This window comes from Arachis hypogaea, chromosome 5 (assembly GCF_003086295.3).
Source record: "Arachis hypogaea cultivar Tifrunner chromosome 5, arahy.Tifrunner.gnm2.J5K5, whole genome shotgun sequence".
NCBI classification, from domain to species: Eukaryota; Viridiplantae; Streptophyta; class Magnoliopsida; order Fabales; family Fabaceae; genus Arachis; species Arachis hypogaea.
In genome coordinates, this window is record NC_092040.1 from 104,512,418 (window position 1) to 104,525,906 (window position 13,489).

A 13,489-nucleotide genomic window follows, 5' to 3' on the forward strand; every position below is an offset into this window, starting at 1 on the left:
ATAAATTATTATTTGCTCAGGTTGTTATTTTCAAATTTTAAGTTTGGGTTGTTTTACTTAGATTGTTATTTTTAAAATTTTAAATTGTTTTATTTGTTTGGATTATTTTACTTATGTTGTTATTTTTTAAATTTTAAATTATTTTATTTAAGTTGTTATTTTTTAAATTTTATTTAGATTGTTATTTTTTATATTTTAACACTATTTTTTAAAATCTGTTAATTCTTTTTAGCATAATTTTTTAAAATTTTGTTGATTTTTTTTAAATTGTAGCTACATAAATTCTTTTAAAGAAATTTAGAGTTTTAAAAAAATTTACGTTAATTATTCTTCGATTGTTACATACTAATATTACAATAAATAAATATTTACGTTAGTTTAGAATTTTAAAATTATTATTTATTTAAGTTGTTATTTTTAAATTTTAAATTTGGGTCGTTTTACTTAGTTTGTTATTTTTTTAATTTTAAATTAAAGTCAGCTAAATTTTAAAAAATTTAGTTATGATGCAACTATAAAAGGATAAGTTATGGGATATGTAAAGCACCACAATTTAAAGTACATCAATCCCTTTCTTTATATATATCCAAAATCTCTCTACTTATTCCGATGGCTGATATTCACAAAATTGCTGACATCAATCCTACAATCGACAATTTGTGTGTACGTATACGAGTGATATGGTTATGGACACTATCAAGTTACGGAAATTCTCCATTGCCATACTCAATTGAGATGGTTTGACTCGATGAAGACGCGAGTTTTCTACTAATATCCTTTTATCCATGACTCCAAGGTTATTTATTTATTTATTTAAATTAAAGTCTATGTACATTAGATTAGATATTAAATAAGTCAATATTTAACTTTTTCTTATATTATTTTCTTTTTTAAGCAGGTATCGAATAAAGCTTGGTGTCATTGATGATTCTGACTATGCATGTTATGTAGTCTTTGACAAGGAGGCAAAACAAGTTTTGGAAGAGAGCTGTGTAGAGATACTTGATCCACTCCGATTGGTAAGATCTAACCAATATTTATTTCTAAAAGCATTAGTGAAGATATTTTTATTGGTACTTTTTATATTATTTATTATTAATATATTATGTAATATCTTGCAGAAAGGAGATCTATCATATATACCTACACTTTTACTCAACCTAATTGATAAGATCTTTCTCTTCATCGTTGAAGTTCAAATATATGATATTTCATATTTTTCACCTTTTATAAAGTTAAGAAGATGACTAATAATGTGGATCTCATAAATAAATTCAAAGAGGCTCACCCTATTCAAATTGTGAGTATATATAAATGTACTTCTATTAAAAATTAATTTATTTTTTGCTTTCTTGGTCATTAGTAGTATCTAATTTATAAATAATAATTAATTATAATTTTAGGATATTGACTACACCGGTGCTTTGTTTCTAATTTCAAAGATATCCTCAATCATTGAAGGGGAGAAAGTAGAAGGTACTAAGGTATTTGTTCAAAAAATATTTTTTTTGTTTGTTCTCTCAAAATTAGATCTTAATTTTATTCAAAAAATATTAGTGAGATAAAATCAAAGGTTAGAAAGAAGTCTTTAATTTAACGTGGTTTTTTGTATAGAATTTGTTGCTTGAATTCTCCATTGAAGTTGCGGCCAATGATGAATCTGAATTGTTGGAAAGTGCTATTACACCAACTAAGTGACTATCCTCGGAGTCGGAAGATTCGAAGGTGGAAGGAGATACTTCAACTTGCAAGAAGATCAAGATTAAGAAAGAAACTTGAGAATTTGGATGCACATGTTTTGGAATCTCTTTTAGAGTCTATCTAATAGAATAATGCCAAACATATGTTTGTTTTGGTGGAAACATTGTCTTTTCTTGAGTTATTATTTTTCTTTTGGTTCTTTTTCAAATTCTAAATAACTCAAGAAAAAAATTCTAAATTCCAAACATAAAAATCGAAAAGAACCAAAAGATATCGTTCATAACAAGGCAATATCCAACTCTGTATCAACGAAACATTGTGACATGCAATTGTCTTTACAAACATGTCTATATATATCACATTTGGAATTTCACTCTAATTTGTTAAAGTTGTCACCTTCCCTAATAAGTACTAACTCTCAAACTTTATATTTCTTTGTTGCATGTCTCCAAAAGTCTAACTAGAATCAAACAAAACCAACCGTGTTCACTTTCTTTATAATTTCAATGATTAACTTGAATAAGTTCAAAATATTTTGTTTTTTTTTTGGCTTTCTTTTTCTTTTCCAGGTAGGTAATTTGCAAACAGGCCTTTCTTTTGTTCATAGCCTTTCAATACATTTGATTCATAAATCATAACCCAACTGCGATTCCTCATAACGCTTCATCATTTCATCCAGTTGTGCACACATCAAATTAGGTATTTTCATATATTACAAAAGCAATTACCTTTCAAATTCACTATTTTAATTGTCATCTAAAAGAACTAACAGCATTGGATAATATCATAATAGAGTAAAAAACTTTGACACTTTGTGTAATGAGTAAAAATAGGCTTGATATCCACATAAACAGAGATAATAAGAATTAATCAAGGAAGCAAAAAATTAGCATTAATATCATTTTCTCTTTATAATTTCTCCTTCTATGGAATTAATTATTTTCTTAATTCTCCCTGATTTGATTAATTCTCTCCCTATTTTCTCTTATTTCATTAATTCTTTTCTGTTCTATATTCTTTCCCTTTCATCTTGTTGGAATCAAAAGTAAACTCTAATCTTAATTAATAATATTTTGATATGGTACAGATATATTAGCATTGAATGCTTTGTGATGACTAATTTTGAGAAAGAAGAGGCACCAGCACTTTCAGAAACACAAGCACAAGTATCTCATAAGAGACATGCTAGTTTTGAGGGACATGGTTGGCCAGTTACTAGTAAGAGAACAAGTCCCCTTATGAACATGAGTGGTCCAATATATGCTACCAATGGAACTGGAAACTTTTTGCACCAGGGTCTAGTTGTGACAGTAAACAAAGTTTGGAGTAACACAGAAAAATCTTCCAGTTCATCTGGCTTGGGCGAAAATCATTGGAACAACAACTATGCTAGAAAGAATGAACACTTGCTTAACTCCGGAGAACTTGGAATGTGTGATGATCCTTATTGTACTACTTGTCCTGCTAACTTCAAGGATTCTCATAGGAGAAATTCAAAAGCTTCAACAGCTTTTGATGCTAAGGTGACTTCTTCCTAACATAGTCAATTTTTTTTAAGATAACCTCTATATTTTGAAGTTGTCTTTACTTATCATATTGGCAGGGACGGACTTTAGGTTAGGAACAGAGAAGGCACTTGCCTCCATGGGGTCATGAAAAATTAATAATAATTATATATAAATGAATGTATTTGATTTTATTATTATATTATTTTTGTTCCTATATTAAATTATAAATTATTTTTTTGAGAATTATATTAAAAAAATATTTTATTAAATTTAATATGTAATTATATATATCGCATTAAATTTAATTTAATATCAAAACTAAAAATAAAATAAATAGTGATAATGTTCTTTTTAAAATAGTCAATTAATTAATTACTAAATTGATGCTCAGTTTTTTAAATGTAAATATAATTTTTATTTTTTTCTTCAAAAATTGGTTAAAATATAAAAATTTATATATTAAATAATAAAAAAAATTATAAGAAGTTGACTTTTAGTTATCTAACATTAATTTTTTTTTAATTATAAAAATTCTCAATATTTTAGAGACCCGAGGGTTTAAATTTTAAGATAAATAATATAATTTAAAAAAATTGATTGAAATTAATTGAAAAAAGTTAACTTTTTAATTGAATTCTAATTCATATTCTTTATTTTAACTTTTATACATAATTATTATAAATATAAATAAAATTATTAGTTTTTTAATGTGTATATATATATATATAATATAATTTTAGTTTCAAATTATAAATATTATTTTGTGTCTTTCAAATTATAAATATATTGATGTTTAACAAAATTTATTTTAGTGTATTTTTGTCTTCATTATAAAAATTTTCTGGGTCCGTGTAAATAATTCAAAATTGTGTATGATTCTGCTGCACTTTAAGCAGTGAAAGATCTTTCAAATTTCTTGCTATTGTTAAAGAGGTTTGATGATAGGTTGGATGAAAAAACAGTTTTGAAACAGACAAAAGAGAAGATTGCAAACGTATTTCAAATAATTGTGATTTCACATAACATTGACAGTATAACTCCATTAGAAATAACTCATCTCATTTAGTGGTTATGGTTCCAATAAGTAACTTTATTTTCAATATTGCAAACTGATCCTTAACAATAATAGCTAAAATTTATTCCAATTTCTAAGTGAAACTACAGGAGCAAATATGGACCATTTTTCTATATTTGAAAATTACAAGGACTTTTGGAACTTGAAACTTACAAGTACTAACGGAAAGTACTTAACTAACTTCACAATAGTGTAAGGAATTACCAAATGTCCCTTATAGAGTCTTCATACCTTTAACTTTAGGTAAATTGCAAGATGCTAGTATCTTGACCCTCTTAAGTTCCTTTGTTACTTTTAATATTAAAATTGCTCCCATCGTTGTTTTATCTATAAAGTTGAGTAATAATATAGATAATATAACAAATTTTTCTGCATCATTATACTTGATAATATTATGAGCTATTTAATCTCCTTTATATGCAGAATTTTGCATATTCAAGCATAGTTCTTTTCATATTCTGAACTTTGACAGTTACAAGGTGCTCTCTATGGGGATGCCAAGTGTTACGCAAGAAGACTCTTCTCCTTTTGCTCTTCATTCTCTCCTGGAATTATTAACCCTCACACTAAACTTGTACAACAATGGAACAAGTTCCTGGCTATTTCTTGTTTATTTGCAATCTTTTTGGATCCGTTATTTTTCTTCCTAATCTATGTGCAGAAGGTATGATGTGATCCCTTGGCCCTTTCATTTAATTGCAAAATCTTGAAAATTATTGGAGACACTAACAATCTTTTGGTTATTCACTTTATGCAGGATTGCAAATGTATTGCTATAGATGGGAAAATGGCATCAACACTAGTTATATTTAGAAGTGTGAATGATTTTGTATATTTCTTAAACATCCTTCTCCAGGTAAGTTCTCTCAAAAAACAAATCTTCTCCAGGTATATCTAGAGTTGTAACATGTTAGTTATAAGATATAGAGAACACTACTGATTTAGGACACTAGGTATACATTTACTTAGTAACACTAACACCCTTTAAAAGTTTTTTTCCCTCATAATTCATAGCTTAAATGAGCTTTAACAAGCTTGATCCTTTGCAGTTTAGGTTGGCTTATGTTTCTCCAGAGTCTAGGGTGGTTGGTGCTGGAGATTTAGTTGACCATCCAAAGAAAATTGCTCTACATTACTTGCGGACCTATTTTCTCATTGACTTATTTGTTGCACTTCCTCTTCCTCAGGTAAAATTTTTCCTTCCATCAAATTTCAAAAATTCTATTATCATATTACGTGCTATACAAGCCTTTTAAACTCTGCATTAATGGGTTACACTTCTAAATTCTGTCCCATTTATTGTCACAGATGAATTTTCGTTTTTACTGTCTTCTGACATAATAGGATAGCATAAAATTAAAATCTTAAAATGCTGCATGCATGCACGTAAATAATGTGAGACTCTCAGAAACTCTTGCATGCAACACCTTTTATTTGTCTGAAGCATGTATCTAATTGGTCCAACACAGTGGAATTAAATAGATAATAGGAGAATTGAGAATCAATATCCTAAGAATTAGTCATATGTGAATAACCAAATCTAATAAAGATTAAACTCAAATTCTATTCACTCTTTTCATTTCTGTTAACTTTCATGCTGTGACAGAGTTAACCTGAAGAATGTAATGGTTTGTCATTGATTTGTTCCTAGTCCTATCTTCATGAACTGTGTTTTATGATGTTGAAGCTCAGAGTGCCAATGTTTCATTATGTGTAGTGAAATATGTGCAGATAATGATAGTGTTTGTGCTTCCAAGGAATTTGGGGATGTCATCAGGAGCGAATTATGCTAAGAATATTCTTCGCGCGGCAGTTCTTGTGCAGTATATTCCCAGGTTATTCAGGTTTCTTCCGTTGCTAATCGGCCAATCTCCATCAGGATTCATATTTGAGTCAGCATGGACAAATTTCATCATAAATCTTCTCATTTTTATGCTGTCTAGCCATGTTGTTGGCTCTTGCTGGTACCTCTTTGGTGTGCAGGTAAGTAAAAATAACAATAGAAACTTCCTTCTTAAGAATTTAATTTAGTTACTCACCTTTTTTTTACTTTATTATCTTTCCCTCTTCTTTCTTCCAGAGGGTTAATCAATGTTTGCGAGATGCATGTCATAATTCTGATATTGATGAATGCATGAAAGTCATTGATTGTGGACATGGTCGTACTTTAGACGATCAATCTGGCAAAACATCTGCTGGTTGGATCAACAATGTTGAGGCCATTGCTTGTTTAAATCCCTCTTCTAAGGCTTCTAATGGCTTTAGTTATGGGATCTATGCCAATGCTGTACCACTTACAACAGAAACTGACCTTGTCAACAAATATTTGTATGCTTTGTTTTGGGGTTTCCAGGTAAGAATTTCATCATTTCATTTCTTTTTCTTGCATTAGTTAAAAGATATGAAGATTGAGATGTGCTTATTATTGTTACCTTCGTGTACAAGTTACCATCATTTACATTTTTGGTTGGACTCAAAATCCCTTTCTTACCTTTCATAACTAACTAAATTAACAAGTTCTATTCTACTAATTACATATCTGCTTAATTCCTGCTATGCAATAAAATTAGAAGTCTCTTATCTCCTGCCGCTAGTTCCAATTTCTTTACTATGAATTATTACTAAGCTCTTTGGATTGTAATCATATACAAAGTATAAATTGAACTAGAAGAATGTCAAAGAGTATATTTGAACTTCTGAACACTTGTCATAGAGCCCTGAATATTCGAGTGCCAATCAACACTAACTTAGATTGTAAAGTTGGTTAATGAAAGCACACGAAATGGTTTTGATAACTCTCAACATTTATTCCTTTGTGATCTTCATTACAGCAAATAAGTTCTCTCGGCAGTAGTCTAATCCCAAGTTATTTTGTGTGGGAAGTAGTTACACAATGGCAATCATAGGATTAGGACTCTTGCTTTTCGCGCTTCTCATTGGAAATATACAGAAATTTCTTCAGTCTCTTGGTCGGAGGTAGTATTTATTTACTTTTGTTAAATTCTAATTTCATGCCGACCCCATAGTGGAATAAGGCTTTGTTGTTGCTGATGTTAAATTCTTTTCCATGTTGAAGTTTAGAAATGACGCAGACTGTTGAGTAGATGTAATGGCACAAAGCCTTCTTATGCTGAAAGTTTTAACTTTTAATTTGCCTTTAAGTTCAAAAGTTCATGATATATATTCTTCAATCTTGCTTACAGAAAGCTTGAAATGCAACTTAGAGGCCGTGATGTTGAGCGATGGATGAGCCATCGTCACTTGCCAGAAGATCTAAAAAAGTATGGCATTTTCTATCAATTAGGGTCCATTTGTTACACTAAATTTCTAAATTTTGCACAGCATTATTTATAGATTAATTCTTCTTGTTGTTTCATCATTCAGGAGAGTGCGCCAGGCCGAACGGTATAATTGGGCTGCAACAAGGGGAGTGAATGAAGAAATACTTATGGAAAATTTGCCAGAAGATCTTCAGAGAGACATAAGGCGTCATCTCTTCAAATTTATCAAGAAAGTAGGCGCTACTAGAATATGATTGTGCTTATAATTTGAGCAGATAATAAATTATGATTATACAGTTTAGATTCTAGGTGAACTTCAAAATCTCAGCTGCTGCCAAATGAAATTCTGCTTTCCTTAAATCTCTGCTCATAAAATTTGACTGTGAAAAACCATTTTGAAGCAAAGATTTATTCATGTTAGGCAACCCTTAAAGTTCTGCTTTTATGCAGGTCCGAATTTTTGCCTTGATGGATGAGCCAATCTTAGATGCTATTTGTGAGAGAATAAGACATAAGACATACATCAAAGGAAGTAGAATTTTGAATCATGGTGGCATTATAGGGAAAATGGTGTTTGTTGTTCGCGGAAAATTAGAGAGCGTTGGAGTCGATGGAATCGTAGTTCCCTTAGCTGAAGGGGATGCTTGTGGTGAAGAACTTTTGACATGGTATCTTGAACATTCTTTGGTGAGAACAGGTATAGTAACACTTGATTCAAAGACAAGAGAACATGCCTAAGATCAAAAGCACTTACTGCAATGTTCATTAATAATTTATTATTTTTATTTTTTATTTGCAGATGGTAAGAAAGTAAGACTTCCAGGACAGAGGTTGCTTAGCAACAGGACAGTGAAGTGCTTAACAAATGTGGAGGTATTTTCACTCCGAGCGGCTGATCTTGAAGAAGTCACGATCTATTTCACAAGATTCTTGAGGAGTCCACATGTTCAAGGAGCTCTAAGGTCTCATTCTTAACAAATTTCTGATTAATTGTCCTTAATGTAAATGAATTTTCCATTTTGCCATGAGCACCTGCATTTTTAGTTTATGACAAATTAATGCATGATCTTTTTGTGTGACGTATTCACGTATATAATATGTTAGAAAATAGAAATATAGTTATTTATGTAGAATTTAGATCCTCTGATATAAGAAAGTTTGTAAAGTGATAAAATGAGAAGTTAATCACGATTGATTTTGTAATTTCTATTAAATGTGTGTCCTACTATATTAATTTAAGAGTGATTAATTCTTTACTTTATCATTTTACCAATTTTCTCGCTTTAGAAAATCTTAATCCATTTATGCGTATTTTTTTATTAGTTTAAGTTTCTAGACACATAATTTCATAATATAGTATTAAAATTTTAAAAAAACATATGAAAAAATTTTACCTAAAATTCATACAAAACCCAAAAAAATTGTACATGAGAAATAATAATAAAAATATATATTTATTTATCTCTTTTTGTGGATAAGTTTTTGAAAAGTTATTTTAGAATGTAATATTTGAAAAGTATTCAATTTTACTATAATGCTTATGTTGTCAAATTCATGACTCTCGTAAACATTTGATAATTGTGTTGTTTTAGGTATGAATCACCTTATTGGAGATCACTTGCAGCAACACGAATTCAGGTTGCCTGGAGATACAGGAAGAAACGTCTGAGTCGTTCGGATAGCCAAACAATCTAATCAAACATCTAAGCCATCATAGGTTGCTTCAACTCTTGGATTCACTAGCTTCTTTACAACTACAATTTTTTCTTAAATAATAACTAATTACTTCCACATAACTTCTTGCTTTGCTTATAATTTAACGCGTCCTTGGGCTTTGCTTTTTCCCACAAGAAAGGCATCGTTATTGATGCACTAATAATAGGTGCATATATATTATCTAATTATTTTGTACTCATGTGAAAATGTGGAAGTACATCCCTTCATAGTTAATGTATCTTGTTTAAGTTTAGCATGCCTAGAAGATTTCCCAATACAGCAATACTCAATGTGTGCTTCACGAAAAGTTTGACTATAGCTCGTATTGTACAGTGTAAGAAATATAAAATACACAAATTATACGGATAAAAGTTAAGAGGAGGCCAGTGCTAACGTGATGAAGGCGAGTTTTTCCTGCAGGTGAGGAACTCCGTAGAATAGTGCAGTGGATGACGCGTGTCATGGCTGTGAAACTACGCGCAGACAGCGTTTGCAGTGGGTTGTGTGATTACGTATACGCGTTAATGATGATAAATAGAAGGTGAATTCTATGGTGTAGAATGTAACTTTTTTCTAATAGGTGGAAGCTTTTAAAAATGGACATCTTTTGTAATGTTCTCTATGTCTAATCAAGTCTTGCAGTCTTTTGGTTTATCAATAAAATAATTTATCAATAGAATTTAGATGGAAACTTTTAAAAATAGACATCTATTATATTTTTTATGTCTAATCAAGTTTTATAGTTTCTTGGCTAATCAATAAGATAGTTTGCAGTGATTTGTCTCTTTATATTAAGTATCAACTGAAATTAATTTTTGAATGCAAATGTTAATTAATTAGGCGGATTATTTTTTTTTGTAACAAACCATTTAAAAATTTAAACCATACTTAAGTTTGGACTTAAATAAATCCCCGCTTTTCATTACTATAATTGATTAATTATTATAGTTTATTATTTATAATTTTATCAATCGTCCCTGACTAAAGAAAGAGAAAAAAAATACTAATAGTCACTTTTGATTATTTTAATCAAAAACAAAATAAAATAAAATATTAAAAAAATAAAAATTTGATTTTAGAAAATGAATCATTATTTTTAGATAAAACTTTTTTTGTTGCAATTTTTTTCTTATATTATAAACATTATATATGTTATAATTTTTTAAATTTTTAAATATTATTTTAGATTTTTTTAAAAAAAATAAAATCGTACGATAGAAAATATTCATTTAGAAACTAAAATAAAATATTTCAACATTTGATTTTTCTATAAAACAACTATACATATAAATTTAGTGTGCAAGCATAATAATTATAAAGGTTAAAATATAATGAAATAAAAGTATGGTCATACTATTCATTTAAATTGAAATAATTTTCTCAAATTTGTACCAAAATTGGTGTGGCCAAACTTATGTTTTCCATAAATCAATAAAAAAAACGAGATTGTATGTTGGTATTTAATTTGAGTTTCATTGTTTTTTTTGGAAATAATGCTCTATTAATTTATTTATTTATTTATTTTTGTCTTTATTAATTTATTTATGTTAAAAAACCTAAAAGGGTTATACCATATTTTTTTTGTTGGTAAACAGTTATACCGTATATTAAAAAATATAAAATGATTATTTTGGCTCAAATTAAAGTATGGTCTAATTTTTAATTGGCCTGTTATAAAAAAATATAACTCACTTGATTAACACTTTCATTCAAAAATTAATTTCAGTTAACATTTAATATAAAGAGACAAACACTGCAAACTATTCTATTGATAAACCAAAAGGCTCCAAAACTTGATTAGACATAGAGAATATTACAACAGATATCCATTTTTAAAAGCTTCCACCTAAGTTCTATATGTGTAGAAAAAAATTACATTCTACACCATAGAATTCACCTAAATAGAAAGTTGGCCTTTTTGGCAATGATGGAGTACCCAGGTTTTGTAACCGTGGTCTATTTGTTGAGTTATTTAAAGTGTAAAAAATTTGTTTTTATAGGCTGGTCTGAGTTGTTCTATTTTTTTTTTAATCGACAGGATCTGACTCCTGGCTAAGGAAAAAAACCAACAGAATTGAGGAAAAAACAGAATAAATATGTTTAGTAGTTTACCCAAAAAAAAATGTATAGTGTGTCATATTTAAAAACACAATGTATTTAAAGACCAAAAAAAAAACAATGTATTTAGTGTTTTGGTTTACACCCAAATGAATATTTTATTAGAAATTATTTAGTAACAAAAGAATTAGTCAAAAATAATTAAAATTTGTCTTATTTAGTATTTATTAGTTATTGTAATAATTAATAAATATTAAATAAAATAAGTTATAATTTTTTTTCTAACATTATTATTATTTAGTAAAAAGATGATGTAAATTATATTTATTAGTACCGTATAGAGTATGATAATGTTAATCTGAAATAATGAAATTGCAATATTGTATTTTGGAATGATGTAATTCCTTTAATGTTAGAAATAAATAAGCTGAGAAGTTGTAAAAAAGAATTTTGAATGTTTTAGACTTATTTAAAATGCAAGAATGAAAGTGTAATAACCTAAAAGCTTTTAATTAAATAAATAAGCTGGTTTTTGGCAAAGGAAGAAAAAAATTGATACACTAGAGTTTACCTGGTAGGCTTTAAGTTTTATGATTTATAATTTAGGCTATGAATGTTGTTATGTGGAGTTTAGTAATTAGGTGTGTTGCCGTGTTGGGGTTTAGGGTTATTGTTTAGGGTTTAAATTTGAGAGTTTATGGTTTATTAGTTAGGTTCTAGGATTTATGGTGAGGGTTTAGTATTTAGGGCGTATAGTTTAGAGATTAGGGTTTAGGATTTAGGATAAAGAGTTAGTGGTTATAGAAAGAAGGTTTAGTGTTTATAGTTAGAGCTTGTGAGTAAGGATTTTTGGTTTATAATTTATGATTTATGATTTAGTGGTTTAGGATTTAAAATTTAGAATCGATGAGTTAGTATTCAATACTTAGGACTTTGGTCTTAGGGGTTTGTTTTTTTCATAAACTTTGAATAATAGAGAGCAGAAATTGTGCAATATATAGGTGAGTTTGCCGATTAGCGAAGTCACGTATTTACAAAAAGACTCTGAAAATGGGTTTTGACATGGAGAGCGTTGGAGTTGATGGAATAGTAGTTCCCTTAGCTGAAGGGGATGCTTGTAAAATCCGGTTAATTAACGGCTAATTAACTCATAAATGAGAATTTATTCTAGAAAGTCTAAAATGTGATTTTTATGGTTAAATGTGATAGAGGAGATTGAGACGAGAATTTCGGTACCAATTTTATAGAATTCGGACCAAGATTGAACCGAACGGGCCAAACCGGGCCAATTGGACCCAAAGTGGGCCCTTGGCCCAACATAACTTAACCAAAACCCTAGTTTTCAGCACTCTCTCTCCTCATTTGTTACACACACAAGCTGAAATTAGAGAGAAAGGGAGGAAGAACACTCTCTCAAGTTCTCTCCCTTGCTTAATCTTCAAACCACCATAACTTTTGATCTAAAGCTCCGATTGCCGCTCCGTTTGCGGCCACGCGTTCACCGCGAAGAGCTCTACAAAACCCATACAACCAATCTTGAGGTAAGCCACGTGTTGCTGTTCGAAATCTCAGCCCTTATTTTCGAGTTTCATGGGTGAAATGTTGAGATTTTGGGTTCTTTGGTGTTATAGGACCCAACTCTCTTGAAGGAGAAGGTTAATCTTGTCTCCTTGGACCTTGGGTGTGGTAAGATTCTCAACCCTAGTGTATTTTGTTGTTTCATGATGTTTGGGTTTTGAGATGTTGTGTATGGGTATGATGATTGGTGATTTTGAAAAGCTTGGAAAGGGTTTGGTGGTGAAAAATCTGTTCTTGGAGGTATTGAGGCCTTGAGAGCTTGTGGATAAGTGGTTTGGAAGTGCTCCGGGTGAGCTTGGGAAAATCGGCTAAGGTATGGTTTCGGTTTCCCGTATCTAATATGTAATGTGGTAGGAAATACTTAGGCTAGAGGCCCTAAGATAGGCATTGAATGGTTGATGTTGTTGAATGATTGAGATGTATGATGTGGTCATATATGTGATGATGATTATTGATGCCTTGGTGGTATGATGTATGATAAATATGCATGTTGTGATATATGCTTGATGATTGGTTATGGTTGAATTGTGGGTTGGACCATGTTAATGGTGAGTATGATATTGATTGTGTGC

General features: G+C 29.7%; 1 pseudogene; it reads left to right on the forward strand.

The window, feature by feature from the left end:
* Nucleotides 1–609: 609 nt before the first annotated feature.
* Nucleotides 610–9,514, forward strand: LOC112802429 (probable cyclic nucleotide-gated ion channel 20, chloroplastic; annotated as a pseudogene).
* The last annotated feature ends 3,975 nt before the right edge of the window (nt 9,515–13,489 follow it).